We start from the raw sequence: 27,814 nt of genomic DNA on the forward strand, positions 1-27,814 counted from the left end.
TGACGAATAAAAAACTTATTTATATTTATCAAGATCATTTTATTGCATCCACCTTTGTTGAGGCGGGTCACCGTCATTTTAAGATGTCCTAGGGTCAGAATGGCTTGGATAAATATTAGCCTTAAGAGTTGATTCGTAGTATTCAGAGGAGAAGTTTATTTTTTGCAGTGTTCTTAAAACCTCTGCAAGTGTACTTGCATGGAGTTTTGCTCTAAAAATTGAATTATAATTTAATTACAACAATTTACTTACAAAACGGATTTCATGGATACTATAAAACTATGGAGAACAGCTCTCTAAATCGTCAGGACGATTATATTGAAAACCAGGATTCATCACTCCTAACTAGGCGACGACGGTTACAATGACTAGAGCTATGCTTTATTTCGTTAATTATATCCATGGAGTGGTAAGATAACTCCCTTAAAAAAAAAGAGACGAATTGGCTCTCTTTTCCTCCAGTCGTCCCATTGTTTCACATTTTGCACTCTCTCTTTCCCTGCCATTAACATTGGGCCACTCTCACCGACTCTTTTCATTTTGGCTCGGTCCACGAAATCAAATCACCGCCAGCGAAAATCCTCTCCGTCTTGACCGCCAATTGTGGCGGCGGTAAATATTTTCCGAGAAAATAGCGGCGACCTCTCGGGAGAAATGGGTTTGGCAGGCGCCACTTGCCAATTCCGACACTGGAGTTAGGGCAGTCATGGGAGTGGAAAAGCGGACCGAAATTGGACAAGGAAAACAACAGGTGATAGCGGAAAGGGTTTATATATCTACTTATTCGCCGGCACCATTCCAGAGCACGCAAAATATAGTGATTATTTGTCGTTCTGAAGTTTCCTTAAAATTCCTTACTACCTACAGCCCATGATTTGGATCAAATTTTCCTGAAGGCGAATAGAAATAGTAAAAAAATATGGTAGCCACTAATTGAATCTTTGATTTGACTAATTGTAACTACAATAATGTGTGGATTAATTCTGAAGATACTAGCAATTTCAAATATCAACAAAACAACAACAAGTATGCGGTAAGGGTTTATCTGCTTCTTTGCCGGCTCCGTTACAGAACACGCAGAATATAATGGTCATCTGTCGTCATGAAGTTTTCTTGGAGTTTGCGACTACTTACAGTCCATTATTTCGATCATATTTTCCTGTAAGTGACTTGAAGTAGTAAAAAAATATGATCACTTATTGTTCAATTTTTGATTTTCATCAATTATAACTAAAATCGTGCGTAGGTGATGTTTTGAAAATACTTTCCGATTTTAAAAATCAGCAAAATCTATATGCTGCCCGTCAGGAGCACTCAAATGCTAGGGAATTAATTTTTTAAAGAGTAATACTTATATTTAATCCATTAAAATAGTGAAAGATCAAAATAATGCTTTGTGCGTGCATCTGCAACGCTGCTGATCTTCAGAAAAGCTCAAGAAGGCTAACCCAAGCATGCGGCCTCTGAGATTCAAGAAATTACCGATTAAAACTTTTCCGATAGTATTTTCAAAAATAGATTTTTTTTAACTTTGACTATAAATTGAATAAAGTTCTCCAAGGTTTGCAACCAGGTAAGAGAATTCAATGAGCCCGAAATTATGAGTTTTGTTCAATTCCTCGTTCTCAGTGAATGACTCATCATTCCCTTGAAACGTCGGATATTACGGATATTTATCACCCGAATGCAAACCCGTGAGAAAATTAAGGTTATCCGTAGGGTAGGCAACCGATTTTTCTTTCTTTAATATTTCACAATTTTTTTCTTAAATCCAAGCGCTGAAAACCTTGCATTAGATAATTTAAAATATTTTCCCAATGATTAAAAGAACTAATAATATTTCACAGCAACGGAAATCGCTTGCATCGCATGGTAATAGCTTTAATTTTAAGGTCGCAGGTTTGCAGTGCTTCTCATAGTCCAGAGAATATATTTCTGCTGAATGTAAGGCGAAAAAAGCCTCATATGGCGACCTCCAGGGTCTACGATAAATGAATAAACACTTTCCCATGGGAAAGTTTCGGAGTAGGACCGGCTGTAGGGTTGGTACAGGGCCAGTTCCAAATTTTTGATGAGGGAAAGGCAGGTCGGCGAAGGTCATTCCGCACACGGGTCACGCACGCCTGCAGTGACGTTCTTCATTTGTCCAGCTATAGTGTTTTGGCGATCTCTCTTACCTCCAAAAAAATCCCCACCTACGACGTTATCAGGGTGTAAGACGAAATGTTTGGGCAAAAAGGATGTTAGGCTCTTGAAAAAATTTCCCTTGAGATAGAGAATATTTCATTTTTAGGTATGTGAACGGAATTAATGTTCTGTACGGGATCAAATACATTCAAACTGCAGACATACTATGCAACCAAAGTTTCAATTGATGGCATGAAATGTGCATATGCCCTTGAAATACTTAGAAAATAATATTAGAAATACGGGAGCTTCTAGTAAGTATGGATGAGTTGGATAAGCGTGGTGGCCTATTGGGAATAACGCTTGGCGACTGATCTTGGGCTCCCGAGTTCAAATCCCTGATGAAGTCTTTGGACACACTCTTACGGTGAGTAAGATGACACAGAGGCAGGAAATGGTCGTCAATATGCCGGCCTTAATGGTGGCGGGGTAAATTCCTCGCTTGATTATCCAGGGGTCGCCGGTTCGATTCCCACCTGGGTGGATTTTCTCCCAATCAGGGCATGGATGATTGTGTCTGCCCATCAACTTAATTGTAAGATAGGACTGTATACTTATAAATTTAGTTGATAGATAAATACGAGATGATAATCATTACTATAATTTGTATCATTATTATTATTGTTAATATGTGCCATTCAACACCCTGAGTTATTCCAAGGTGAGCTCGACCCTAATCAATTCCAATCAACTTGCGGGATGAATCACAAAGTAGTCTGCCACTTTAATCGGATGCTTAAATTGAGAAAACGGTAAGGCCCCATAACTTTAAATCTCGAGTTAAGTCTTCGTACATCGTTAAACAACATCCTCGAACCAGGGAATGCAAATCGCCATCCTGCCCTGAATGCGCGCGATTCACACGCCGCGCCTACGTTCGGGGTGAGCTCTACCCTCACTGATACAAACCACTTTCGCGTTGAGTCACTGAGTGAGTGAGTGGCAACCTTAACAGAATTTCCCGCTGGCCGTGGTGATAGGTCGCAAAAAAAAGTCTAAGGGAAAGGAACGGACTGATAAAATTGATGGTAGAAAGTGGTTCTTTTCGTTTCAGTACGCCCGCCATGGCAAGAGTGGGTGCCGAGACAAGGACGCGGCCTTTAAATTAATTCGCTCGAACAACCTTATTCATCTCGTCAACTCGACATGAAAGGACTAAACAAGCGTTTGCCTCGCGACCCTGGGTGGTTTTGTTAATGCACGAGACTCTGCCGTTTTGGATTCCCACTCTATGGGCCGGGGTTCAAATACCGGCAGTGACGGAGACTGTTCATCTACATACTATCCCGCACAGTGGCGCAGCGAGGGGAGGGTTTTGAGGAATAACCCCCCCCCCCCCCCAGAGCTCAGAGATTTTTTAAAGTTTAATCCATTTTACTTAATTGGATTAATATTACTAATAGAATAGTGTAAGGATTAATAAAATATCCCTCAGGAAGCCGTAAAACTCACCATTTTGAACCGTTTATCTTAAAATTCCGCAATTTATTATCTCGCACCTATCGCTTATCCTAGTAGGTATTCCATACCCCACATACCCCGCTATTACTTGCACCTAAACCCCACCTTCCCAGCTTTAATTCCTTTCTGCGCCCCTGATCCCGTAAGCCGCCTCAATAGGCATGTGGCGGGGGGTGTTACGACACCAGCCGTTTACATATTAAAACGAAATACTCTGACGAAATCACGCCATTTAATTAATATTTATGGAAGTCTTTTATCGTGCGGGGGAAGAGCAATTTCTCAGACCCATACGCTCGACAAAATATCTCTCTAACATGAGTAGTGGGGTTCTAACATGATATTCTCCGTGTCGCTCTTTAGGATTTGCTTCTAAATTACCCAAGTAATCTAAACCTAGCGATTAGCCTCTTGTGTCTTTTGCAGCTCACAACCTAATTCCCTTTTCATGTCACCCGATCCATGGTTGAGTGCCTCGTGGAAGGTAATAGGGATCATTAGTACCTGTCCGATAGTGAATAAACCTTCGTAACGTTATCAATTGCCCTAAAGAATTTGCAATGCACTCTTCCGTAAGTTGACGTGAAACTATTCACGGATACAAAATGTACGAATGGTCAAAATTGATGGAAAATTAGTGATGATGCAGTTTATTTGCAGGTATGAATGAACACAATGTTTTCATACATTTTTTGTTAGTGCTCGTAGCCACGTAATTAAAGCAAATTCTGCGGCTAGAGCATTAAGAATAGGATTAACCCCGGGAATTATTTATGGCTACGAAAAACATACCCACAATTGGAGTACATTGGATGTTACGAGCTTAAGCAATAAGGATTTAACTTAGCGTTTTATACGGTGTACAACTCACAAAAAGACTTTTAAGACCAACTCGTGACTCTTTATTCATTTTTTAGTTAGGAACACCCTCAAATGTAGTATTCCATTGAAATAAATTCTTTATGCATGGAAACTCTTATAGTACAAGTTTGTCTAATGTCAAATTACTGCTGGAAAATTATGCGTTGATTTAGGAAGAATTAACTTGTGGATCGCGTTTAATAGAGTGCATTACTCTTTTTCTTCTGTCTGCTACTCAGTACTTGTCATTCACCGCAAGTGGTATTCCCATTTCCCAAAAGAGACAAACGAAGAGATTTCTCATTAGCTCTGGCTCACACGATCCAATGAAACGGTATTATGATTCGTTTTTAATTGTTTTTCTCATGCGGCATTTTCACAGCCTATTTGAAATGGATGATGGTTGCTGCCGGCATTCAGTGAGTGAGAAATATAGGGAAAAAACTCACCTTGCTTCTCATAAAATGTCTCCCGATTTTGAAAGGGCTAGGGGAATTATGGAGAATGTTTAGCTCATGGTATTAGCCGAAAAAAAACAATCTTCTCGGAAAGAAAGTTATGAAAAAAGTCAAATACCTTCTCTTTCTCTTCATCATAAAGCCATCATGCCTGGAAAGAAATTGGTCCCCCGAAAAGGTTTAGATTGAGTCTGCTCCAAAATTGAGAGAAAAGTAGGGCTGATGGAATAGCGTGAGGCTGCGTTATCTCCTAGAGGACCACACGACTCTTGAAAATAGAATTCCTTACACTCACGCATTTTCGTGTCGTTCAATCAGTTCCATGGCGATTGGAGGCTTTCACTGCCCAGCTATTCCCGTGATACCTACCACCTAGAGATTCCAGATTAGGTATTTCACGACTGGATGTAAGGTATGTGTCCAAAAACTGGGTATTATCCACTAACTGGATCAATCCTAGGCACGTGTTGGAAAAATGCATTCCGTTCTATTGAGATTCGTCTCCAAACAATGAGGTCCGAGAAATTCCCATTTTAAACGTAGAATATTAGGATATTTAATAATAATAAATATATAAATGATATATATTAAAGGTTATTGGGATAATATTCATGGGAAGAATACTAAATAAAAAATATTATTTAGCTGTGCGAGACACATTTACTAGTGACGACTATCAAGGAGTGCTCTTAGGGAATTGTACATTAGAGTATAAAAAGGGTGAAATGACTTGTTAATCCTAAATATTGTCCCTAATTAAGGGAGGTTATTATTAAAATCATCATGGGTAAAAAAAATATATAATTGGTTTGGTGTATTTCCCCATTTCACTCTCCTATCGGTTGAATCATTATCATATCTGTATAAAATATGTTATTTAATACAGATATGATAATGATCCCTCTTACCATTTAGTTGTTGTCTCGCCAAAATATATAATTATGAAGAAAAAATACTCTCAATTGTACCCTGATAATTTTTCACCTCCATTGATCCCACAATATCGCAATAATGAAACAGTACTCTCATTTCGCCTTACCAAAACGTTCCTCATATTTCTTCCCTTTAGTTCTAAAATGTTGTCTCTATGAACATTTGCCTTAACTCACCTTTCAATAGACCCATCTGAATCTTTCCGAGAAAGAAATGTGAAATGTAGTGATTCACCTCGAGTAGATTAGAGTTTCTCTCAGGTCTCACATGTCGGTCAATATCATGCAGGGCAAGTTTCGACGCCGTAGCGCACTGCAAATCACGACTCAACCTTAAACCTGAATTTCTCTTCGGTAAAAATGATGTCGAAGCGATCGCTTAAGGAATGATTGGTCCGCGGAGTCAGAAACACCGGGTTGATAACATCACCAACGTTGTAAACATGCATTAAAATACTTTCCTAAAGTGAAATCTGTTTATTGCGTCAACAGTCCCCAATATCAATACCTATATTCTGTTTCGCTAACTTCGCAGCGGAGTAAGATCTTGATCGTGTACTTCTCCTTCAAATACTCCATGATATTCATACTTTTATTCTCAAATTTCGATTCAGCTGGTGTTGGTATGTTAATACACCAACGTGCCTGATTGCTAAAACTAATTTTTTCCAAGTTATCTTAATTCAAGAATAAATATTGGCATAGTATTGGTTTTTGTTTCACCAACTTATATTGAACATACATGCATGAATAATTGTGATTTCTCTCGATACAAATTTTTCCATTAGCTTTTCCGCCTTCCGGTTTTTTTTCACCCCTACGCACAAAGTGTAGCTTTTAATTATATCCCCGTTTTCCTAGCTAATTATTCTTAAGACGATTCCGGAAATTATATTTTAGAGTGCTCACAACCAGTCCCTTACAATTAATACTCACTTCACCGTTTCAAAGAAGACGGCATCGATAGAACAGGAAGTGTGAGGCCTACGGCCCCAATAGTGAAGCAGAAAAGTAGTCTCTTATGGCCACCATATTTCGCCCGTTTTCAATGCATCATCGTTTTATGAGAAACAGCAAACTAATTTAGCATTTAAAACCATATGTACATGTTTTCCTTGTCCTTTGAGTCCCTAAATAATAAGGAGTCTTCAACTGGAGTATTAATTTGAAAGTACTAAGGCTTATGGGACAACATTTATTCCCTGAGATTATCTCCAGTTGGCGAGATTGGATTCAGGCGAATTCCAATCACTCTTTCTTTAGAAATCGCTAACTGATTGGACCGTTTTTAACGCCTATAAAACAATTTAACGGGCTAACTTCAAATTACTCCTTTACACAGTTGCGTTCATCATACCAACATCTTTCAAAGCTACATTCCTTTATGTTCACATATTTTTTCATGACCTTTCCTGTTGCGAGTACAATTCATACATTGATGCATTTTAGCCAGAAGTTACAATTAAGAAAAAAAAATCCCACTTTTTTCGTGAAATGTGCACATATTCTGGCGTTTTGTCAATTTAGAGAGTCCCAAACGAGAAAGAACTTTAATGGGACGCACCAGTACCGCGGTTCATTTTTGCGAAGACATACTCATTCAAAATTTACTTTATCATGCTGAAATTTCCAGGGCGCATAAAGTATACCTTAGTCAACGTTTGTCTGTGTCTCAACTTTGAAATACTGCCTCAGATTAACTGAAGATATCAATATGGCAACGCGAGTTTCGGATAAGTTAGTCGTCGCGAAGAAAGACAAAATACGACCGATCGAGAATGACTGATGCATCCCCTTAAAGTAAGCGTCTTTAAAGGCCTGTTTACACGATAAATTATTACGTACGAGTTAATGTCTGTTTGCATGAGTGATTTTTGTGGACCGGAACGGAACATGTACGAATGCATGAACCAAATTAGAACAAGATCTATTTTCTGTGCATGCATTCGAACAAGTTGGGTGATTACACGATGCATTTTGGCGTTTATTCTCGCGTTCATACATTTAGACATTAACCCGTACCAATTAATGTACCGTGTGAACAGGCCTTTAGGTCGATAGGCAGGTAGTTATTTGGGGGAGGCCACCGACTCTACCGTCTACTTCCTAACTTGGTTCAAATTTAGATTTTTGTTGAATATCCGATCTTTTGAATTAGATTAGAATCGATTGCTCGAAAAATCGATTTCGAGCGACATTTTTCCATTACTAGTTAAAAGTGAGACGATATCAGTGTTTTCCTCGCCAGTATGCATTATGCAGTACTCGGGCGGGGGGATCCGGTCCCGCCCCGGTCCGGGTGGTCGGGGCGCAGCGCGTTGGGCAGGTTCGGGCGAGATGATGGCGGGACTCGATTCTGGAGTATGAAATGTGGGTCAGCGAACTGGCGAGTGGTGACCCCGCCCACGCGATGCGGACCTCACGGGGGAGGGGGCAGGAGGGGTGAAGAGGAGAGAGGGGAGGTCGAGGAAGAGGACAAGGCCAAGGATTCAGGAGGAGGCAAGGCAGTCTGCGCATTACGCCACATCCAACCATGCAGGTAGTTCACCGAGCACGTAGTCTTTTACCTCCATATCATAATTATTCGCGCGTTAGGCTTTGTTCACAACGACTTGACCCAGTAAAATTGGCGTAGCTATAGATTTGAGCACTCAAAAAGATCGTACGCTGGTTAATTACAACTAAAAATAGTTAAAATTGCCTAAAGAGGGTTGGTAAAATTGGCGTAGCTATAGATTTTAGCACTCAAAAAGATCGTACGCTGGTTAATTACAACTGAAAATAGTTTAAATTGCCTTAAGAGGGTCGGTAAAATTGGCGTAACTATAGATTTGAGCACTCAAAAAGATCGTACGCTGGTTAATTACAACCAAAAATAGTTAAAATTGCCTTAAGAGGGGCGCCAGTTGAGAAATGTACAAATCCCCTCGAAATTTTGGCTGTGATCACGACTTGACTTTATTAACTTGGCGTAGATATAAATTTTAGTCCCCAAAAAGAGCGTGCGTTGTTTCATAACAAGTCAAAAGGTTTCAAGTAACTTAGGAGAGGCAGCAGCAATGCTCAAATTTTCCTCGAAAGTAACGAGCAGTAGGGAGGATAGTTTTGTCTGCCGAGTAGGAGAATAACTTACGTAAATCCACTGAAATTGATTTCACGCTTGGTGCGCGGTTTTTGCCGTAATTAAACAATTATATCATTAACTCGTCGGGTTAATAATTAGAAAATTTACGACAAGTTAAGCGTTTATGAACGAAGCTTTTTCCTGGTTTATAAAACTTAACAAGATTTTCTTTCAAGCTTCCAAATATTTGATGTCCATTTTAAATGGAGGTCAAAGTATGCGGTGGGATAAGGAGTGCAGTGAAGCGAGGCCCACGGATAAAACCCCGAGGCTCATGGTAATGAATACCTTGATATTACCCTGATATCAAAGACATATTCCTCAAAGTAACGTCCGCAGTCAGTCTCCGACAAAATAATTTATTGTTCCTAATTTCCCTATTTGTTTTCTGAATATGTTAAGTGTTACCTTCGACTTTAAAACTGGGGATCGGGGTCATGAAAGAATTGGTTGAGCATGGAGTTATGAGGGGCGCTGGAAAATGTATACCTCACTAACCCAGGTGGAAATTGTCTTTTAAACTGGCCCAAGGTTCTCCTATTTAGTCATCTTCAATCACTCATAAGTGCAAAAATTCCACTTTGAAATTCACCTGCTTTTCCCTGGACTTGATCAATGAAATTCCAACATTGCTCCGACCTCTTATACGAAGCTACTTATACTGGTATATTTAAAGATATAAGAAAGAAGCTATTTATGCAACTGCTATAGTGTTTCTCCATACCAAAATTAAATCCTTACAAACATAGTGTCAAAATGAGAAGCCTTATTCAAGATATTACGACAATAGTGTGGCTGGAAATAGTGAAGAATGTTGGAATGAGTAAAGTTGAGCACATTTAAATTGAATTTATGAAACGTAATACTTCGTGTAAGCTTCATGTTATCAAGTTTGTACGGAACAGTTTAAAAAATAGTTTTCACATCCATAATTTTGTACGTTATCGCTGGTTTTTCAAAATACATTCCCTCAATTGCCTGGGGACGGAGAATTCTGACTTGATCGGCATTGCCGGAGTGGCAGCACTGATTTCATTTGTTCCCGTCTCGAGTGCAGTAATTCGGTTGGTACGGAGCGGCCAGGCGACAGCAGCCGGCTCGCAATCCGACAACGGGCTTTCATTGAGCTTGATATGCGGCTCGTGGAAGCAGGGACAACCCTTTGCTCATTGACGAAGCCATACGTATCTCTCCCGCTTCTATCCTTGTCGCCTTGCTATTAGCCCTCGCCACTTCGAAACTTGGCCTTGCACGAGATCAAATAGGTGCAATCACTTCCAAAGGAATGGTACAAAGTATTGGTAGCTCTACTAAACGTGTGAGATTCCGATATAATCATCCTAGAATCATTGTAAGTGTACTAATTATAATACTGGACATAAAAATAACTGCTTATGATGCTGTGGATTTCATTTGAAGAAGACTGACTAAGAAATATTAAATGACAACATCAATCAATAAGAAGTAGTATTCTAATCTTCAATGCAAATACACAGCGTAATTAAGGTGAAAGTATTCACTGCCTAATTTGCCGAGTATTTTCTGTAAGTTACCTCTCGAACTTACAATTATCGCATGTAGATGCATTGTTTGAAATATTCATAACAAATGGAAAAACATATTTGAAAAAAGTGAGATATCGCATCCGAATTTCCTATAAAATTATTACTTGATCGGCCTAAGTAATGCTGAACACCTGGGAATTGACAGCTCAACGTAAATGACCCGTGTGATTCACTTGGAAAATGTGCAAATAAAAAAAAACCTGAGTATTTATAACTGTCATTGTAATCATAACCTAATTGACTCTCCTTGAATGCAGCGGCAGGAGGTAGAGCTATGTGTGTTGCGTAGTTGTGAGGGGCGAATTTTATTAATTGAAATAACATTTTCATTTTAGTACGATACTGTAAAATTGGTTTGAAGACCATATGCAGCATCACATCACATGCAAATAACATCTGACCTCGTCTACTAATTTGGCTGGCTCACATTCATATTAAGAGCCACCGCCAACTTTTCAATTAAAAAATATCCGATGATTTTTTTCAATTACTGTTTGTGTTGGGGATTGATTTTAGTTTGCGTTATTTTAATTTTTTGTTTTTAGACGGTAATGGTTTTGGTTGTGTGAAGGTTATATATATGAAGAAGAGGATAAATTGTCAAATTTGAGGAATGAAACGGGTGGTGCGCCACTTTAAAACTTGATATGTTTTTCGCTATATTATCAGTTTTTAGTCTCTTAATTCAGATTCTCCATCCTTAAAATTAAACCTAGAGTGAATTAATGTATTTTATACACCAAGGAGTTCGCCATGAAGAAATATTTGGCTTGGCCGGGATACGAACCCAAATCTTCCCATAGCCAATTACACCACCAGAGTGATCCTCAAATAACCGAATATTTTTTTATTGCGAGCTTCAGGTATATAACTTTGCACCCGTACAAAGTTTTTCAATATAGAATTGAATGTATTTTACATTGTTAATACAATAAAATGAGATTTGAGATCCTGACACTGCATTCCATTCCGGTTTTTTTTGTACGGAGAAACCCTCAACTGTTCAATCTACGGCTCCTCGAGCGCCTGCCAATGAGAAGGCGTCCCTGATCACCTTGGAGATGATGAGAGTGATGCGCGTGAACCGTCTGCAGGACGTCTGATTGGATCCGCCGCCGAGGGGGTCCGGCAACAAGAGAGAGAGAAAGAGAGGCGACCTTCGCCCCGTTGGACTCCTTTTGCACGGCGGCAATTGGGGGCGCGCGATTACAAAGGGACTGCCGAACCCCCGCCGCCTCGATAACTCCCGCTTCATTTCGCTTCATCGCCCTTGACTAATGCGAAAACTACGGTTTCGCGCCTCAAAAGATGAGATACGTCAATCAAGGGACCCGATTTGATGCAATCCACCATCTTCAACTCACAAAGGGAGACCACGTACCTTGTTACGCTTTTTTCAATGACGAAGGCATCTCGGAACTGGTGATGCTTTCATTGATTTGGCCTTAGGTTGTTGGTAATTAATTATTTTTATATTAGTTTATCTCTCTACGCTTGCTGAAATTATACGTAAATATTAACTTTGCGCCTGTGGCGTAGCGAAGGTTTTGGGGAATAAAACCCCTCCCCCCAGAACTCAGAGACATTTTAAAATTTAATCCATTTTACTTAATTCGGTAAATGTTACTAGAGTAGGTAGAATAGAATAGGGTAAGTATTAATAAAATACCTGAGAAAGCCGTAAAACTCACCATTTTGAACCATCTATCTTAAAAGATTTCTGGGCGAGTGCACCCGCACCTCCCGTATTCCATATCCTCCAGTATTAGTTGCTCCTAAACCCCCCCCTAGACCTAATTCCTAACTGCACGCTCTTTGGGGCCAAATGATCAAAATAAAGGCAATTAAATATACCAACACGATGGAGGCACGAACGCTGGTCACGCTAGTGGTAAAAGTTATTAACGCTAACCACTACGTCAACTGACCCACATTATCATAATGCAGCTATTTTGAAATAATATCAGGCATATTAAAAGTACCGCATGAAAATGATTAATTACAGACCAACTAAGGCGCATTCAATGAAAGCACCACCAGTAACGAGGTGAGCTTGTTATTCTGAATGCTATAAAAAATATAGCATTAAAAAAGGCATAGCATGGTACGTGGTCTCCACTTGTAAGTCTCTCAGTCTCAGAGTCTATCAAATACCTCGCCATTAGTATTGTTGGCATGCTTCGAGTGCGAATGGGACCTAATAGATTTAGATTAAGATCGGTATAAATATTTGGCTTCTCAAATACAACAAATTAAAAATTTTTGCGAAGATAAAAAAAACACTGATAACGGTTATATTCAGAATGGCGGTTTCCGGCGAACACGAAATTTACGACATATTTTTTTTTCGGGAGGAAATCAACGTAAACAGATGTATGACGACTTTTTTTATACTAAATTATTTGATAACTCTGAGAATATTACCACAATAGTGCTTGAAGATTTACTAGTTTTACAAATGTATTGATATAAAATAAAATACATATTTGTGCTATATTTTACCTAGTTTTTGAATTGGGCGAACGATTGGCTGAATGAAGAAGAATTTTTTCGTCCATTTCTATTAATAAACTCTCGATTTCATGAATTTAATTACGAATTCTGGGCATTGCGAACGACTCAATAGGGAATTAAAGTTGGGCTTGGAGAATGATGTGACGATCTTTAACCGTCGCAAAGAGCCACCAGAGTAGTTATTTCCATTTCTGAGAATTTATTTTCCCAACTCCGCCGTTCCCGTCATTATCAAGAAGTGAAATGGAACCGATCTTCATGATGGTCCCCGAAGACGCGGGTAATATTCATCCTCTATACTTTCAGGATGTTCCCGTTTCATTTCCCGAAAATCGAAACATTCTCACGATATACGATGGAGTTCTCACATAAGAGCATAATCACGGCTTCCAGATGCCTCGGCCTCATAATAATTCATAATCAGACGTGAAATGAATAAAAAAAGTTATATTATGTGAAAGTTTCAAACCTTAACCAATATTCACATTAAAGTTACATTATAATGAAATAATGCAATAAATGAGGAAAAAACCGGAATCTCTTCTCTACTGCCTTCAATCAACATGTTGACTTTCTAAACAGCTACTATTACAACAACTACAACTAACAGCTTATTATGATAATGTCTTACCATGTTAATTTTAAACTTACCACATAAATGTATCAAGTTAATAAAAGAGGGAGAATAAAATAAAATACATTAGATGAGATATAAAATTTTGGATTAGAATGATTTGTAACACTTTTCTGCAGATAGGAAGCCTCAAAAAGAAAAGTAAGGGATCACAAAATCCCCTGAAAAGTTGGGATGATTCAGTTTTATGCGGACCCCGTCCAACTGACACCCCAAAAATGCAAACTCTCCAATTCAACCCCTCAGATAATAAAACTCAAAATTTTCTTGAAATTAACTAGTTAGCAGGAAAATAATTTTCTCGATCGGCAAACAAAAATTATCGTAAGACATGTGATTTCATGATTGATGCGCGGGTTGTGGTGCGGTGGAAGGTATTGCCATTAATTGGTCTGCATCAGGGTAAGTCAAGTTACGATTAGGTAAGCTGTTTTGAACGACGCTTCACCGTGGTTTATAAAAATCAACAAAATTTAATTCTAAGCTCCCAAAAATTCGCTTCTGCAGCGTTTTAGGGCTCTGAAAGCATATATAACTGCAGAAATGCGCCATCACTCGCAGAATCCTTACCTTTTTTAAGTTAACTTCCGCCAATTAGTTTTTATTTACGCCAATTTAAGTTTTTGAGAACGGGGTTCTGGGTAAGAATAGAAATGTTTTTGAATAAACTAAGTTGTGAGAGTGGAGGGAGCTCTAAGGAAGAAAATAATGGACGATGGATGGAAAACAGATTCGCAAAAGTGTACTCTTGCGTGGGACGTTGTTGGATTTGAGGTTGAGAGAAAGTAAAGAACGAGTGGAGCCTGAGTGTGATGGATCCGTGAACGGCAGAGACATTTCAGTCGCATGATGTGAGTTGGGGGTATGCGAGTGGGATTGCCAAGAGTTGATGCCCACGAAGAGAACGTGAAAGAGGATGTTTTTATTTTCCGGGAATCCCAGAATCATTTCTCATCATCATCATAAGCCAACAATCCTCAGATTGGTTTGACGCAGCTCTCCATTCCGCTCTCCTATCCTCTAGCCTTTTCACAGTCGTCGGCCTCGGTGGAGGCGGGGATAAGTCCTTACCCATCATACCGAAGGTCGCGGGTTCGAGTCCCAATTGGACAGATTGCCCCTTCCTGGAGATGGGTACGTTTGATCGTCTGCTATTGACTGTTTAAACTGCCGATATAAAGGCCACAGTGTGCTGGTTTCGGGGGTAACTGAGATAAATAAATAGCAACATATTTATTCTGTTTTACATCCTTTACAATCAGGTCCTATGTAACTCATTCGAGGCCGTCCATTGCCCTTCTTTCCTTCCACCTCTCCTCCCACCTATCCTTCTACGATTGTTTTTATGAAGCCATAATGCCCCGTTATGTAGCCAATTAAGTAGTCGCGTCTTCTTAAGTTTTTTTGAAGACTTCTCCTTCCTCCCACCCTTCAATCTTCCTCATTACTTACTCGGTCAATCCACTTCAACTTCATCATTCTTCGGGAGCGCCGCATCTAGAATGCATCTACTATTGACCTTTCTGCTGCTGCCAATGTCAAAACCCTGCAGCCATAGAAAAACAATGCAATGAACGAAGATGAACAACCTTTGTAAATTTTTTCAGAAATTTTTATTTGGTACTTGAATATGACGCCTTAGCGTCGAAACACGTAGTAAATATAAAATTCAGTGAAAATTTACAAAGGTTGTTTATCTTCATTCAAGATGAATTTTCATCAAGTGAAAGCCGAATCTATCGATTTATTGAAACAATGTAATGATAAAGGAAGGTTTCTTTTATTTCGATAAGAATTTACGCACTTTCAATCGCAATGAGGATTGCCGTTCATCGAAAATAACCTCAACCTCATTGAAAATGCGAGGCTTATCCACGCATGCTAAAGGCTGTCTAGAGCGGACTCCGATCGAGTTAAAGAAAAGTTGCCTCTTATGGAGAAAGCCGCTGAATATAGGTGAGGTTTGCAGGAATGAGTAATAATGAAAAGAGCCATAAACTGATATTCCACCTAAAACAGCATGATTATCTGCTTAGATTTTAGAAAAATTTAATTCAATCAACGTTCACCTAGGCTCATACAGCGCTATTGGTTGCAGGAAACGAAAGGGCATGTGTGATTTGTTCATTTTCTTAGATTGTTACCTCCTCAGCTAGAGAAAATCGCACTTTTCATTGTTACATATGAAATGTTTGCTGAAAACTATTCCCATTCTACCTTATCCCTAACGGGGTAGAGAAAAGTCAATTTAGAAGATTTTAAAACATCCAGATCCCGGGAATGTATGAAGTTTATTTGCTTCCAAATTGTCTTTCTTAAACTATTGACCCTTATTTGGTTAAGCATTGAAAAATTACATTTCGATAGCTTAGCTTTATAGTTAACCTACGATTTAAGAATATTTAAAAAAAGAGGCATTAAATAGGAGCTAAAACTAGAAACTTTCATTCGGTATCGATTCCGATTCTCAAGGATTAGAGCGTTTCGAATACTCAAAATGGCATGCTAAAGTGTTAGACCGGTACCGTCCCAAATTGATCCAGTAGTAACACGATAAACGTAGAATTAGGAAATACACTCTTTTCGTGAGTATTTCGGTAATGTTTGTTGTAAATACGGTTAACATGTAATATAATGTACGATTTTAGACGTGGGCAGGTGAAATTGATTCGTGATATAATGAAGTAAAAACTTGAGGTGATATTCAGAATTGTTTTTAGTTTACCAGAAAATCTGAAATTACTTCGGGGGAGAAAGTCGGCTGCGGGAACCGACCTTTTATATATACAAAGAATACACAACAGAGGTTAGAACACAGGAATACCTTCTTTCCGTGCAAGGTGGGATAATGAGGACTTAGAACGCCCTGGGAATCCACACAAGCGCCGAATTACTTCCATCCGGGCACTCGATGAGACTGAAGACGAATAACCAACGAAAAATTACCAGCCTTGAAGCCGGATTACAACGCCAACGGGAATTTCAGCAAAACGGTTATCGATACACGTCGGAAAGTATAATTCGACCCTCAGTGACGTAAGTGAACAGGTTTATTTTAATCAGCTCTTTGAAAGATACTTAGCGGCGGGATATATCTCGCTGACCATTTTTGAGAAGTTATTGGATTATCGCTGTTTTAATGTTTAAAGTAATAATTTAAAATTTACTTAATACCCGTGTTACTAGCATAATTTATCGGAATATTATCTGCCAGGACAACCAATTTTGTCACCGTAGACGATATCTATTTCGGAGAAAAATCAATATTCGAATACTCAAAATAGAGATAATTCATTCCTTATAGTTTTAAATAAATACATTTTAAATTTATATAAATGACCAGAAATTAGCGCCATTTTAGTGTTGTCAACATAGTCTGACTTCCTATATATCTTTAATTAAAAAAATACCATATCCTAGTGCTGAAATTTTATTTGTATCATAATTATTATGGTTGAATAAACATTTTATTAATTTTTATCCAAAATTTAAAAGTATTTTCCATAAGAAATCAAGAAGTAGAATATCCTCTCCACTGACTACTATTCTGGTGAGAGCTTTTATGAAAATCCGGATTTTCCAATGCAGTGACTTGAAATAAACTAGTTTCTTTGGAAAAAGTAAATGATAATGAAAGCCTAACACTATGAATCTTAAGAGGACACACTAATCTTACTCGAAGGAATTTTATTGGTGGCACATTAATAGTATAAAATTTATTTTACCACCTTGAAAATTCGTGGGTTCCATGAATAAGTTCTGGTTACAATTTTACTACAACTGAAATTTGAAAGTCTTTGAAAGAAATTTCTCGGCATTTTCTCAGATGTAATGTTTTTATACTTGAGATACAGGAAGATGTTGGCAGGATTGCAAACTGTATTGCGTCAAAATTTTAACTCGTTAAAAATACCTATTTCTAAATGAAAAATACGCTCATAAAAACAATATACTAACTATCGCGAGTTTGCGATGCGCCCTCTTCAGTACTGACATACCACGAGCGGCGGTTTCCAAAGGCACACCATGCCTGTAATCCATTTCACTTACTCCTCCATAACGAGTTCGCAAGAGGGGATATGTGTTATTACTTCCATTCAGACTTCCACCGTTCGGTCTATTCTTCACTTGTCTCCATCTTAATTTCTCTTGCGTATGCACAACTTTCTTCTTTCTTCCCACGCCAACCCACGGCTCTCCCCGCGTAGGGTGACTGCCCGCGCACGCGAGTCATTTATTTTAAGATGAATGCAACCACCATACCTTAAATGTATGCAGCGGCGGGAAACTTTGAATGTAATTTATGAACTATTCGCAAAAGGGGAAGGCAGAAGCTGGAAATAACGTGCGATTGTGTCATAAATATGGGCGTTCAGGCGCCTCTGTGGATATTATTGCCTCATGCAAAATGTATGAAGCATTGTTTGATTTCGTAAGCTAGCCTGCTACTTCGATGGGTTAGAATGGAATACATTATTGTAGATAAATTAAAAAAAGATAGCTCTCAAATGAAGTTTGCATAGCTGTCCACGGCATGTTTTCTGTTCTTAGATATCCATAATTTCAGAATTTTACGACAGTTAAAAAAATAAAATAAATGGGATATCCGTTAGTAATCCTCAACAATTTCACCTGCAAGTGCGTACTTGTGAAATTCTGCGGTGATTATGGGTCACTGAACTCAATGTAATCTAATTATTGCCGTTGCACCTGCACGCCGAACTGGCGATCACCTTAAGCCAAAGCGGAACCTCTCAAAATGGGCGATGTAAATTCAATAAACAATGGTAAACTGAAGAGATCTCACCGCAGTATGTAGTCAGGAAAATTATCGAATAAATGTAAATTAAAATTAAATTTAGATAAGCTATTTTGCTATAACTGGACAGTTAAGTTATCCATATTTTATACACCAAGAGCTCCTAAAAATGCATAGTAAATATGCTACTGGACTTTTTCCATTCATAATTGAAATAGGATATTATTGAGTATGGAAGTAAACTGGCGAAACGATTTTAAATTGTTCGGTAATCAAAATCGAACAAGCCAAAACTTTGTGGTTAAATGAGTAACCGACCAGTGGTACTGACAATGAGTAAAGAATCCACCGCAAAGAAATGTATTTTCTGTTCACTTTTCTTGTCCTCCCGATTTCACTATGAGTTAAAGTTCAGATATTTGTAATACTTAGGGAGGTTTTACCGTCTCAGTTATATAAAATTACTCTTAACACGTACCTGCACTGCTCAATTGTTTAACGTTTACCCAAGTCCTCACGATAAGAAATGAAATATTGAAACTATACGAAAAGAATTGGTCTTTTGGAAACCCTTGTTATATACTTCATCACGAAAATTTCTTTTTCTCGAGGAAATAGAAATAATTTTAAACTTACTTATTTGGTAGTATATCCCTTTGAAATTACGTTTAGTGCACAACGTTGAACTTGAGAAACCACTGCACTGGCATTCCTCAGAATACCACAAGAATTTTGAGACCCTTTAGAATGTAGCTAAAGGTCCGACACGAGCGAATTGTTTCCACGTATTAACTAAATTATTTAATATCACGTCCGGTTTTTATACGGACAGAGCTGATAATGATAGAGTGCGGTAAAACCGGTAGTGACGGATATAGCTTTGAGAAGGCCACGGTTCGGAGGAGCTCGTATTTCATTGTCGTCTCAGTCCAGCTATCTGCTTAACTAGTATGCATTTAGGAACGGAAGCCAAGCAACGAAATGTGTGGCGATGGAAGCCTGAATAATTAATGAGAGAACTGACTGCTTAAAGGGTCGCTAAATATCAATTTTATTCTCTACACCATGATACGATATTTCCGTGATAATATCAGACCTGGGTGTTTTTCACTCCAAAGTAAGCCACCATATACATTTGTCGGTAGTGGCGCCGACTCCATGGGGCCTGAGGGGGCCCGAGCCCCCTCAAAAATTCGTTATGGGTGTGAGGAAAAAATGTGTCAGGCTTGTCGATTTTCCCCGGAGTGTCCAGATATCGAGATTCGAGTAATCAGGGTTCTAATTTTGATCATATGACTCTTCTAAAGTGCTATATAAACTTAAAACTCACTACTTATAAAATTTCCCGGGGCAAGATCCCCGGTTTGGGCCCACCTAATATTTTTTGTAAGTCGGCATCCCTGTTTGACGGTACAAATAAATGCATCCCGATGAAAATTTGGATTTCAATAGTAAGTTCTACCCGTATTAAAAAAATTGATAACCTATACCCTTTGCTGCAGCCTCGTTGGTCATGTAGACTAACAATAAATGAGATTTATTCTCAGATCAGTATGACATTTGCGTGATTTCCATCACATATCGACACATTTTTCATCTAAATCTACTGCTAAAATAAAATTCTAGACTAGACAAAGGACAATACCATAGGCATAAAGAGTAGAATTGACTGAGTAGAAAAAGAAGCCAAGTTATATGGTGTTTAACAAATGAACGGTCATCTTATGCCACTGCCCACTTTGTTATTTTCCATCATACAACTCTTGGCGCTTGGGAAAAATAACCTTGGGCAAGCGGAGGGGAGTGCAAGCGAAAAATAGTATAGTGGGATTGAAGAAGAGAGAAGTGATCAGCGATAGGAAGTGGTCAAAACTTTCGTACTGGAAATGATTGAAAAAGGCTGATACAGCATTCCCAAAAAATATGCTTTACATGTGATGCTACGCATTAATTATTCTAATGAACATTAATAGACATTTGTATACATTCGGCCAGGAGAATATCAACGCATGGAAGGCTGTCCGGGGTTTCCACCGGGTGATTTACGCCGTTGTTGCCATAAATCAACCATTGGGATATCATAAACCAACAGATCACAGTCATGCAGATCCACCCAAACTCTCCTCCAGTAGAAGCGATAATAGCGAAGCATGTAACCCAGATTTTTTGCCAAATATTTCCTTAACTTTTTCAATCTGAGGCTACGAGACCCAATTGCCCACGCTATATAAATGCTCATGATTATAAAAAGGGCGTTTTCCCGTATTCAATGAGGTTTTTTCCATGGATATCCTTCAATTGGAGGGCGTGGTAGCCTAATGGAGAGACTGCTTGAAATGAAGACGTGGACTTATCAAAGGACCCCGGGTATGAATACCAAGTTCGTACACCCATAAACAAAATTCTCGAAGTAGGAGGAGGCCCAGGGAGAGGAACAGGACCCTATAACCCGAATGAGTGGTATCACATACTTGTTACTTATTCTGGGGTAAACTCCCATCACCTATGGAGCCAACCTATTTAAGTCAATGATTGGGAGATAATATTAAATTTAAATTTATTAAATATTACATTTTGCGGTTCAAATTGAAATAAAATACCTGTAATATTCCAAATTATATACTTCAAATAAGAAAAGGCTAGTGAAGAGTCTGATCTGAAGTGCAGCTCTTTGCGATGCGGAAACATGGACAGTTGAGGCAGGAGGACGAGAGAAGATTGGAGGCGTTCGAGATATGGGTGTGAAGAAGAATGGATAAGGTAAAACGGACGGAGAGGAGGAGGAACGACGAAGCGCTGGAGATGTTGGGTGAGGAGAGGCAACTTATAGATGAGATACAGAAAAAAGAGAAGGTATGGATGGAGTGAGTACTGAGCAGTAAGGGGATGTTGAAAACAGTGTTAGAGGGAAGAATATGAGGGTACAATGTGTTGGGAGCGTAGGGAAAGAATAGAATTTTCAGATAGAATGAAAAGGAGTAGGCCTTGTTATGAATTAAACATGGAAGTCCATGAAGGAAGGGGAGACTACCAGAAAACTTGTTAAATACTCCATGCAAACGTACCTTAATCGGTAGAATACCCTAATAATTATAATAAGATTTAAAGTACTCAACCGATCAAGGTTTTGGCTCGTAATTCCATTACCAAGGTACACCTGCTACACACAAGCTAGCAGGTTCAGTGCTGTAGTTGGGCCGGTACGGCGTACCCCCTGAAAGCCAAACTCGTTATAAGCGTACCGGTTAAACTACCTTTTTAAAACTGTAAAAAATAGCCCCACTGTAAATTGTCCAATGGGTTTCAGAAAGAAAAATCGGAAATTATTATTTGCTTGATCAGAGTTATCTCGTGGTACAACTTTGAACTAATGTAAGAGTTGGAGTTTGACATTTCAATCGCCACCGAATGTGTAGTACATGTTCAGCTGTTGGCAAATTTTGGTGAGTACCGCCTAAATATTTTCCCAACTACAACATTGAGTAGGTTGGTAGCTTGGTAACAAGGTAGGTAATATGTAACAGGAGTACCTTTATAATTGCATTACGTGCCAAAACCTTGGTTGGTTGAAAGTTTTAAATGTATATTAGGTGGAACATTACAACTGCTTTATTTTAATGCGGATGTTAAACGTATCCAAAAAGTGAAGCCCGATACGCTTTTATAAAGTCTGCTGCTCCCAATTTGGGGCGCACTGCCTGATCAGCTGATTGGTGAGGAGCAACCCTTTTCACTTTCCCCTCTTCACTTTCTCCCAATATCATTTCGGTGCATATTCATGAACTACCCTACACCTGCGCAGGACCGCCAGATGATGGAGTCAAGAATAGAAACTGGCAACATATGGCGATGTTAAATACTTCGGATATTATTACGCAGATAATCATCACCCTTGATGGACAAAGCACTTTCATCTAGCGGTGATAGGTAAAGCAGAATATATAAATAAGTGAGGATTTTGAGAGGCTGCGTGAGTGTAGATATTTAGAGTCAAATAAATTTATGAGAAAACATTTAAAATTCACAGAGTAGGAAAATATCGCGATCGCGTTAAAGTCATTTTGTGGTCAATATGTCTGAATATTAACAATTTTCAATTATTTTGCTCATTATCATTGAATGATAAATAGACTCATTTTTAATGATGAACTACGTCCAAGTATGCGCCTATTTGTGGATTAATGACCCGCTGTGCACTTGCACAAAATCACTAGGAAACCATGAAACATAACACATAAGATGTGATATACGAGTTAATTAGTTATATTAATATTAATTAGTTATACGACAAATTACAGGGGCAGGGAGAAAAACGGTAGAAAAGGCATAATACACCGTGAAAGTCTTTGACCATGTTTCACAACTAATGCTACTTTTCGACATAGTCATTATGAGGATTTAGCACATACGTGGTCGGGTCCTCCTCGTTCACAACCGTTATCCATGCCTTGAGGTGAATCCTCAAGATTCCTTAAGGATATCAAAAGTATTTGGAATATCCAAACAAAATAATTAAATTATATAGTGGTATTACGTCCCAAAAACTTGGTCGGTGTAGTGTTTTAAATATATATTATGTGGAGCATTACAACTGCTATATTTCAATATGGATGTTAAATATTTCCACAAATTGAAGCCCGATACCTAAGCTTTTATTAAGTCTGCCATCTCTGCCTGATTATTCAATTCATAATAATTTTATAATATCAGACATGCTTCTTTGAATGAAATGGATTGCAAACACCAAAGGAAAAATCTCAAAGCTAAAAAATTATTTAACTTGACCTGGATCTGGATTCAGCTTTCCCGTGTAATAGAAAGGTAAGGTACCAGTTACACTACTAGGTCTTTTTTCGAAGCAATCTTCGTTCGACAATTCTAACGAAAATCGACTCAAAGAACGACTTATGACGATTAGGACTTATTCATAGCCATTTAAAGCAGGGTGGGCAGAGTGAGACATAGCTATAGGTTGAACGAAGATCGGCGCAACGAAGGCGATGCGCCTGTTTCCTACTCGTCAAATTCGCAGGGCAAACACTAAGATTTTATATAGGGAAGAGCGAGAGAGACTGAAAATTAACTCACCCAATAATCGAGAAAATGATTTGGAATTGAAAGTTTCATTTGACTCTCAGTCTACTTAATACGTCGGAGGGGGCCTGAAAAATATGTAGGTACTATCGTGGATATTATGGAAGGAGGAAAAGCCACTAAATGGTAAAATATCACTGAAAACGATATCGCAGTTTATGCCTGAGACAAAGTAAAAACTAGAGCTGTATTAGGCTAATAGAAATGGGAACAATATTAAAATGGAAAAACCCGAGATCACCTCATGGATTTGACTGGCTGGCTACTACGATAGCGTTTGTTTCCATAATATTAAAATTAAACTTTAAAACGATTGGGAATATTATGAGCAGTAACTTTTAGACTCACGAAGAAGCAACATTAAGAGGATTTTAAATCACGTCTATTGAGGAGCTTTCCATTCGCTTCTATCTTTATTTCTCATATTAATACTGAATGTGGATATTACTGAACAAGTTTAAAAGTGGCAATTAGCGTTTGCAAAGAAGTTATATATCGTGAAAGTCTTTCATCTTGTTTAAATACTAATGGCACTTTTCGTCATAGTTATTGTGAGACTTTAACGCATCGGTCATTACCATGCGAAAGAGCTGAAACTTTGGTCTTTAAACAAAAAAATTCTGGATAGCAATGCAGATTTAAGTTATATCTAACTATCACTTGGCGATTTAACCAATCGAAGCCTAAGAATACGTCATATGAAAAAGAATACGTCTTGTGTGTACTCTGAGGTTGTATGATCGAGAACTCACAATCAGTTGCTCTGTATCGGTGGTCGGAATAAGCAACTCTCGCTTATAAAGGGACCGAAAAGTGAAGTGGGGGAGAAAGAGGGGAAGATACGAGGTAGGGGAACTGGCTTCGTCCGCATGGTCATGTGCTCGCAATCACCGCTTTCCTAATGAGCCGACTGACTCGGCCCCGACCCTACGAGCGACGGAGAAAGTGATAGCGGTGAGTGTCTCGGTCATCGGAGGTGATCCGAATAAAGCGGCCGATCACGTTCAACCAGTCAGGAAGAGGGGGTGGGGACGGAAGTGGCCAAGGGGTGGACAGGCAATGCGGGAGGAAGTGGTTACTTCCGGAGGGAAGGAATCGCTTCGTGAAAGTGAAATCGATTCCTTCGAGGAATTTCTACCGCGGCGGGATCCCTTGAATCCTGGCGAGAGATGTAAACAAATCGTCGGTGCTGAAGCCTGGTTAGCAAGTCGAAGTCGACTGCTATAGCACCCAGGAGCGGATTATGGGGGGGGGGGGGGGCTATTTACTTATTCCTATAGACTTATAGGCATAGATTGGGTCGAAACAGACACTAGATAAAATCCAAATTTTTGGATGTTACCACTTCGTACAAAAGTATTAGGTTATATAATGTGAGCATAAAGTCTTGTCCTGATTATACAAATTTATTACAGAATAACCGTTTGACATTATAATTTCAATTTAAATGGTTGCATAAAAGACATTCTTCACCACACCAGTTGCTGACCTCGAGGATCTGAGGGCTAATATACAAGCTGGTGTGTGTAGGTACTGCGACAGAATACACGTCCCAAAACATTTGGCGGGAACTGGAATACCGCTTCGACATTCTCCGAGCTAGGGCACATGCTCAAGTCTACAAACTCAAGTATCTCAAATAAAACTAATAACACTGACCTTTATAACGACATCAAATTTAAATTATTATGTCAAACGGTTGTTCTGAAATAAATTTTTATAATCAGGACAAGACCTTATGCTCACCTCGATAGTCTCGATGTCTATTTCCTCGATGTCTATTTCCTATATACTTACCAACTTTAAAGAATTGAAATATACTTAAATTAGCCCTAAGCTTAGGGCCTATTTCACACAATTTTGGTATGTTACAATCTAGGGGTAGATCCAGAGAGGGGCTATAGCCTCCCCCTTGGGTATCCAATTTACACTAGATAGTATGGTAATTTTGTTCGGATCCCCGCTACTGCTGGTAGGTAACCCCTCACTTGCCCCCCCTTGTCCCTATCCTGGATCCGCCATTGATAGTAGCTTAATAGTCGATTGCTATAGCAGTGATTGCGAGAACTCGATCACACAACTTAGAGTGAATACACACCAGTCTTAATATATAACAACATATTCTCAGGTTTCAATTTTTTAAATAGCATAGCGTAATATGGAAATGACTTCAATCTGTAATGTTATAGAGAGTTATTTTTATCAAGCTACAAAAGTTTCTACTCTTTGACTTAATAATGACTTGTAAAGACTTGGGTAAGTAATAAAAATTATTCTGTGGATCATTAAAAAGTGAAATAAGAGTCGACTACTAAGCTGAACTCGTACTTGTGGATAGTGACTTTGAAGCACCATCAGGGCACGATTGTCTTTTAAAAGGACACAATGACCTTTAAATTTTCATTCATTTTATCTTATAGTAAGCATTTGCAATTGAAGAGCTCCTATACTAGACAAAATAAATTTATTTCTCAACCAGTTATCCATATCCTCATCCAGTTCTCTCTCCAGTTAATTTCAGAGAATTCTTCAACTGAGCTATCAAAGTCGCTGCAATACACACTTCAATATCATGTTGGAAATGGCAAGTTCAATCCCTATGAAGAGATTTTGATACTGAGTGAAACCTTCAGACGCCTTAAAAATAAAATACTCGCAGTACATCGCAGTCAATGTGCACATGCACAATTCGAGCATAAGTTCACACGTATAATTAAACTGTTGTATCAGTCTAATTATACGTGTGAACCTAGCTTAAGGTAAAATGCAAAATACATCATTTTCGCGTACAAATAAATCAGAGGTAAGGACAAAAAGGGATAGGAACATTTAATGATAAAAGAACGAGGACAACGGTGCTGTGGTAGATGGAAAAAGCCAGAAATCAGAGGGTAAAAATGCGGCCTGACTGGGACGCCATGAGACGGTCATATACTTTTCGTGCATAATATATTAAAAATAAAGTTTTTGTACCATGAACGGCACTTATTGAGGTGAAAAGATGATTGAAAACGTAGAATTTTGATGATATGTCACTTAATTATTCAAATAAATATGTTTTACAGGTTTTTGCTCCGATCATTACGTCATTTTAATGGTACTAGAGAGATTTGCCTTCAAGCACTGCATTATTTTCCTAATAACTCAAATACTCGGGTGGATTAAGGTCATTGTTTCGGGGATGGAGGGGAGTTTCATCACTTTCAGCGGCGCATTGGTGATATTGAATGCCTCACGACTTTCACATGACTGCTCATTGACAAATGCGATTTTCGGCTTCATCGCATGCCACCAAGATGAAAATTCCCTGATCAGGGACGGTTTCTACATTGTATTTGGAGGGAGGGTTTATGACATGGGCCCGGGAAGTATGGAATAAAGAGGGGCGTTCTCCCGTGTAACAGTTTTTGAAATACCATTTTTTAAAAGCATTTTGGAAACGAAAATATCATTTTTATTTAAACAACTAATGAAAGTGAACAGTTTTAGACATTTAAAGAACAAAAACTGTGAAACTAATAAAATATTTAAATTTTTTGATGAAATTTCGGGGATTATGATCCCTTGGCCCCCCACCCCCGAAAATCCGCCCTTAGCCTTGATGACTACCCTCTCCTCCCCTCAAACCATTCCCAGGCAGGGAGGACCACTAATTGGCTGATTCCGACGATAACGTTTGCTTAAACGTTTTCATGCTGTTCAAAATGTTATTTGTGTTTAACATTACACCCACCAAGAGTGAAAAGTAACTGGATTTCAATTAAATATCACATAATCTGTGATTCAATCTCAATATTAGTAGGAATGAGGGTAGAGCTTAACTTGCAGTCCAGGCTATTGAATGTTTACACAAACAGGGTTGGGGAGCGTGGTCCTTTCCCAGATAAAACTCGCACTGCAAGGATTTTATTTTTAAGTCTTCCGAAGGTTTCACTCAGTATTAAAATCTGTTCATATATCAAAGCGTGTACCGCAGCGACCTTTGATAGCTCTGTTTATGAATACCCTGAAATTAATGAGGGAGAACTGGATGAGGACGTGGGTTATTGACTGGGGAAGGACAAATTTATTTTGCCCACAAAAGATAGCAGAGGAACTCTCCAATAACGAATGCTTTCCACCAGATAAAATGAATGAAACTTTAAAGGCCATTTTGCCGTGGAAATGGATACACATCCTTCAGTTCCAGTCACTTTATCAAAACGCTGAAAGCGCTAGAATCACA

Source organism: Ischnura elegans, chromosome 5 (assembly GCF_921293095.1).
Source record: "Ischnura elegans chromosome 5, ioIscEleg1.1, whole genome shotgun sequence".
Taxonomy (NCBI): domain Eukaryota; kingdom Metazoa; phylum Arthropoda; class Insecta; order Odonata; family Coenagrionidae; genus Ischnura; species Ischnura elegans.